A 6801-nucleotide genomic window follows, 5' to 3' on the forward strand; every position below is an offset into this window, starting at 1 on the left:
ACAACAGTTTTTCATCCTAATGACATGGGGAAAATCCAATTTACCTCTCTCAATTATCACTGTCGTTTAATTTTGCTCCCTGATCTATAAAACTATTTTTTTACTCTTTTGTACATTTCAAACCATTTGTTTTTGCACCTTGGGGTGGTTTTTTACTGATGTGGTGCCACATTAGAAGAGGTAAATCGGAATAAGTCGAAAGTCCATGAAAGCATATCAAAATAAAAATATTTTTTTATAATTTTTTTAAAAATATCTAAATTCTTTACATGAAAAGGTAATGGAACTAAAAATCCTAAAACCTGGTTTAATAGTAAATTTATTTTATCTCAAAAATAGGAAACTAGTTTTTTTTAAAAAAAATCATGCTCTATCTTATGGTGCCTAGCCAAGAAATCCTAGGTATGTTGGGTGGGTAGAAGAACTTTTGGTTAAAAAAACACATGGAATATGTTGTCCATTCCTTTAGAACGGTAGGAATGCGTAAGAGTCGATGGGTGACCGTAAGAGCATGAGTGGCCCATCGTTAGATTGTCATGCACCGTTAGATCTAAAGAAAAAAATTATCCAAGGGTCCTGATATGAGATGGGTAACAAATTTTAGGTGACAGATATATATTTTTTAATTCTTTAGCTCCATATAGTATATATAGATAGATAGATAGATAAAATCTTTGGAAGACGACTTCCTCTCCTTATATGACATGACATGAAAGTGCTCTTCTAATTTTTTCAAAGAAAAGGAAGTGTGAACTGATGATAATCCTATTGCTGAGCCAGCGGCCTAGGCCTAGGGCCACTAGAGCCATGGCCCTAGTTGTGGCCCAAGTAGAGCCCAGGAATAAACTCCAAGTAATTCTAGGCAGGAACAGCATACGACAACAAGGCATTTTGCATCGACGGAAACAGAACGTGTCCCGTCCGGGTCGGGCCAGCGAAGAGCACTAGGCCGCGTCATGTTGCAGTCTTTTGACCCGATGGACCCATCACCATCGCGCCGAGTCACCACCGACCTATCTCTCGCCCGCACGGCCCGTTCGTGCTCTCACATAAGAAACAGAGGGTTTTACCTATCATTATAAAAGATTACAGAGCCATTAAAAAGTTTGAGTGATCACAGATGTCATCGGTCGGAACTTTTTTGTTCTCTACGCCATTCTGTTCACTTTTATCCCTAACGGTGTCAAACTACGCTAAATAAAGTCTAGAATGCCCTTATGTTTGAATGCCATGTTAAATTTTCCTGTTCCTCTAATGCCACTGAAAATTCTCCACACACAACAGGCCATCAGCGCATGCACGAGCTGGTTCTAGACTACTGCGTGTCCACACTAGCACCATCGGACATGTATAGGGACAGTTAATCCCATGTGCACCAGCACGAAGGGGTTGGTGGCGGCCGCGTAGCCAAGGACCGACGCGGTGAGCATGGGCATGATCTGAGGTCATTGACCCACTCTAGGCTTTGCAAGTCTGCATCATGCCACACCACACGACAATGATATCATGCCTCCCTAGCACAGCTGGCCCGGCCACATGGGCGAATGCCGGTATCTACCAGAAGATGGAGATGGACACGGTGTCATCCTCGGCATATAGGCCATGCCACGCGATGTCGCAAAGCTGAACGATGTCCAGCATGCCCATCATGACCATGGAGAAGATGGAAACAACAAGGCCGATGCCCATCCGCTGCAGCTGCGTGAACCCATGGGGTTGGCCGATATAGGAGGGCACAATGACAAGGTCCTAGATCGGGATCTAGACGATGACACCGATAGAGTAGTCATGGTGTCCACCATGGAGAGAGTCACTGGTAGCTCTTGAGCACCTCCACCAGCGTGACCGAGCACAGGAGCCATGCTGAAAGCTCTAGTTTGGTTTTGGTGAATTGATAAAACCCTAAGTGCTAACCTAGTTTATCAAGTGATCATGAGATAGGTAGCACACTCCAAGTAGTAAAGCAAATGAAGATCATAACATGATGATGATCAAGTGCTTGGAATTGGAAAGAAGAAAGAGAAAAACAAAAGGCTCAAGGCAAAGGTATAAACCATATGAGCTATTTTGTTTTGGTGATCAAGACACTTAGAAGAGTGTGATCACATTTAGGTTTGATAGCCATACTATTAAGTGGGGTTTAACTCATATCAGAATGCGGTTATCAAAGTGCTACTAGATGCTCTAACTCATTGCATATGCAGTTAGGAACTAGTGGAATGCTAACACCCTTGAAAATATTTGTGAAAATATGCTAACACATGTGCACAAGGTGATACACTTGGTGGTTGGCACATTTGAGCAAGGGTGAAGAAGTTAGAGGTGAAAAAGAGTTAGTCTTGCTGGTCACTAAGTGACCAGACGCTGGTCTTAGAGGGACCGGTGCGTCCGGTCAAGTGTGGCAGCAAAGACGCTGGCGTCGGTCATACGACTGGACGCTGGGTCTTGGACTGACCGAACGCTGAGGTCCAAGGTCTAGTCCTATTGTCAGGCAGCGCAGAGAACGATCACTGAGTGACCTGACGCTGGAAGGGTCCGATCAAGCTTGACCTGACGCGTCCGGTCAAAGAAAATCGTTTCTAGAACCTTACTGGAAATGACCAGACGCTAGATGCTAAGCGTTCGGTCAGTTTGTGCGCAGCGTCTGGTCAGCTGATGACCATTGAAATTTGATGAATAGTATTTGAAGTAGGGGACATGTGGCATGAATTATGTGACCGGACGCTGAGGGCCAGCGTCTGGTCAATCGAACCGGAGCGTCCTATCACCCCGTGTTGTGTCTAGTGAAGGAGTACAACGGCTCTATTTTATGGGGGCTTCTATTTAAGTCCCATGGCCAGTTGAAGATTAAACCTTTGGCCATTTTCATTGACATAGCAACCTTGTGAGCTTAGCCAAAGTCCTCCCACTCATCTTCATCATTGATTCATCATCTTTGTAAGATTGGGAGAGAATCCAAGTGCATTGCTTAAGTGTTTGTATCTAGAGGAACTTAGTGTTCATGTTTCGCTGCGAGATTCGCTTGTTACTCTTGGTGGTTGCTGTCACCTAGACAGCTTGGAGCAGCGAGGATCGTTGAGCGGAGGGTGGTGATTGTCTCTGGCTCCGATCGTGGTGATTGTGAGAGGTTCTTGACCTTTCCCCAGTGGAGAGCCAAAAGGTACTCTAGTGGATTTCTCGTGGCTTGTGTGATCCTCATCTTGTGTTGGTTGTGCAGCACCCTATTGAGGGTTTGGCGTGTGAAGCCAATTAGCGCGTGAACCTCCAAGTGAGTGAATCGCCATAACGAGGACTAGCTTGCCGGCAAGCAAGTGAACCTTGGTAAAAATCATTGTGTTCATTATTGATTCCGAGGTGATTGGTCTTCATTGTTATTCATCTTTGTGATTGATTAGTTTCTTCATCTACACGGTGGTATAACCTTCTTGATCACTCTCTTTATGCTACCACAAACTAGTTGACAAGCTCTTTAGTGTAGCTAGTTGTGAGAGCTTGCTTGCTTGGTTGGTGTGGCTCTTTAGTTAGCCTTTGAGAGCACACTAACATAGAGTAGTATCATAGCTGTTGTGTGAATAGATACTATCTAAACTAGAATTGTGATAGGTGGCTTGCTTTTTGAATAGGCTAGCGCAACACTTGCTTCGCCCCATAATTGTCTAACCATTTTGTTAAGTGTTGTTGTAGAAACTTTTATTAGGCTATTCACCCCCCTCTAGCCATTAGGACCTTTCAAGTGGTATCAGAGCTAGGTTACCATGTTTTGAGGCTTAACAACCTTCGGTGTAAAAATAGCTCAAATTAACAACACCAAGAAGCCACCCCAATTTGATGGCATAAATTATCATTATTGGAAGTCAAAAATGACCACACACATCAAGTCAATCAATAGAAAGGTGTGGAAGGTAGTGGAAACCAAAATTGAGATTGGTGATTCAGAGAATCCCACCGCCGCCGAAGAAGTGCTTCTCCAAAATAATGACATTGCTCTAAGTGCTATTCATGATGTAATTGATGAAAGAACATTTGAGCAAATCAAGAATATTAAGATGGCTCATGAGGCTTGGAAGAAGTTGGAAGAATCATTTGAGGGCACTCAAGTCGTGAAGGGTGCAAAGGCATACATCCTCAAAGAGAAGTTTGCAAGCTTCAAGATGAAGGAGGATGAGAGTGTGCCAGAGATGTTCCATAGGCTTCAAGTGCTTGTCAATGATCTTAAAGCACTTGGTGAAGAGGTGAAGGACAAGGACTTCTCACATAAGTTCTTGAGATGTTTGCCTTCAAGATTTGGTACATTGGTCACCATTCTAGTAAGAAGCGGTTTGGACACCATGACATCAAACCAAGTATTGGGGGATATAATGACCGATGATACATATAGAGATGAAGATGAGAAGGAAGAAAATAGGGAGAAGAAAGATGAGAAGAAGGATGACAAGAAGAAGAGCGTGGCATTCAAGGCCACATCATCCAAAGGCAAAGCCAAGCAAGAAACATCAAGTAAAGATGATGATTCATGGGATGATGATGATGATGACGAGAAGATGGCTCTTTTTATCAAGAGATTTGGCAAGTTTATGGTGAAGAAGGGCTACCATGCTAGGAGAAAGAAATCTTCATCTAAGAACAAAGAAGAGTCAAGAAGGTGCTTCAAGTGTGGAAGCAAAGATCATCTTGTTGCTCAATGTCCATACAATAGCGACAATGATGATGACAACAAGAAGAACAAGAAGAAGGAAAAGAAAGAGAAGAAAGATAAGATGGCCTTCAAGAAGAAGGGTGGTTCATATGTAGTCACTTGGGATAGTGATGCTTCCTCAAGTGATGATGATGATGATGATAGTGATGATGTCAAGACCACCAAGAAGAAAGTTCTTGCAAGCATTGCTATCAATGAGAAGCCTTCTCTCTTCGAATCTTCATCATGCTTTATGGCTAAGGCCACTAAGGTACAATCTTGTGATGATGAAAGTGATGAAGAACATGATGATGAAAATGAACATGAAAATGAAAATGATAGTGATAGTGATAATGATGAGCCTACCAAAGGTGAATTGTTTGATATGCTAGAAGATGCTAAAGAACATTTTGACATTAAGAGAAGAGAATGCAAGAGCTTAAATAAGGAGGTAAAGGCCCTTAAGCAAGCCCTTGATGAGCTCAAAGCAACTCATGAGAGGCTAGAGGAAGCCCATGAAAAACTAGGCAAGGCTCACAAGAAGCTTGAAAAAGCTCATTCTTCTTTGCTTAATGAGCAAAATAAAAAGAAGCATGTTAAAACTTGCAATGTAGGTTTAACTTGTGATATAATTGATAAATCATTATCTATACCTATCATTGTTGCTACCACTAACCCTTCTTGTAGTACTTCCACCTCCACCTCATCTAGTAGTGACGGTCTCACTTGTGATGCCTCACTAGTGGTTGAGAATGAGAACCTCAAGAAGGAGGTCAACAAGCTCACTCACACCTTAGCTAAGGCTTTTGGTGGTGAGGACCGCTAACTTATGTGCTTGGGTAGCCAAAGAGTTTCTCTCTACAAAGAGGGATTGGGCTACACCCCCAAAAAAGGCAAGGTGGCATTTACTCCTCACAAGACTAGTTTTGTGAAGAACAATGGTCAGTTTTGCACTAGTTGCAAGCAAGTGGGTCATGTAGAGCAAAAATGCAACAACAAGAGCAAAAATGCTAATATATCCTCCATAAAGCTTGATTCATGCTATATGCTTACTAAGGGTACAAATGGTGTGAAGGCTAAGTTCATTGGTAAACCATGGATGGGCTCAAAAAAGAAAGCCATTTAGGTACCAAAGAGCTTAGTGACTAACCTTCAAGGACCCAAGCAAGTTTGAGTACCTAAAAAGAATTGATCTCTTTTTGTAGGTCAATTACAAAGCTAGAGGAAGGTATTGGGTTCTTGATAGTGAGTGTACTCAACACATGACTGGTGATGCAAGAATGTTTAACTCAATCAACCCCAATGGTAATGATAGTTATGATAGTATCATATTTGGTGATAATGGCAAATGCAAGGTCAAAGGGCTTGGTAAGATTGCAATATCCAATAACATGAGCATATCCAATGTGTTGCTAGTAGAGAGCTTGAACTTCAATTTGCTATCCGTGGCTCAATTGTGTGATCTTGGATTCAAATGCATATTTGGGGTAGATGATGTAGAGATCATAAGTGTAGATGGTTCTAATTTGATCTTCAAAGGCTTTAGATATGAGAATCTATACTTGGTTGATTTCAATGCTAGTGAAGCTAGATTATCCACATGCTTGTTCACTAAGTCTAGCATGGGTTGGTTATGGCATAGAAGGCTTGGTCATGTTGGAATGAAACAATTGAATAGATTGATTAAGCATGACTTAGTTAAAAGCTTGAAAGATGTTGTGTTTGAAAAGGATAAGCTTTGTAGCTCTTGCCAAGCCAGCAAACAAGTTGGAAACACCCATCCTAAGAAAAGCATAATGAGCACTAGTAAAGCATTTGAGTTATTGCACATGGATTTATTTGGGCCAACACAATACACTAGTATCGGTGGAAACAAATATGGCTTTGTGATAGTGGATGACTACACTAGATACATATGGGTATTCTTTCTAGTGGACAAAAGTGATGTATTTGCAACATTCAAATCATTTGTTAAAGGTATTCACAATGAGTTTGAAACAACCATCAAGAGAATTAGAAATGACAATAGTAGTGAGTTCAAGAACACTAGAATTGATGAGTTATGTGATGAATTTAGAATTAGACATCAATTCTCAGCCAAGTACACTCCATAATCAAATAGCCTT

Source organism: Miscanthus floridulus, chromosome 11 (genome assembly GCF_019320115.1).
Source record: "Miscanthus floridulus cultivar M001 chromosome 11, ASM1932011v1, whole genome shotgun sequence".
NCBI lineage: Eukaryota > Viridiplantae > Streptophyta > Magnoliopsida > Poales > Poaceae > Miscanthus > Miscanthus floridulus.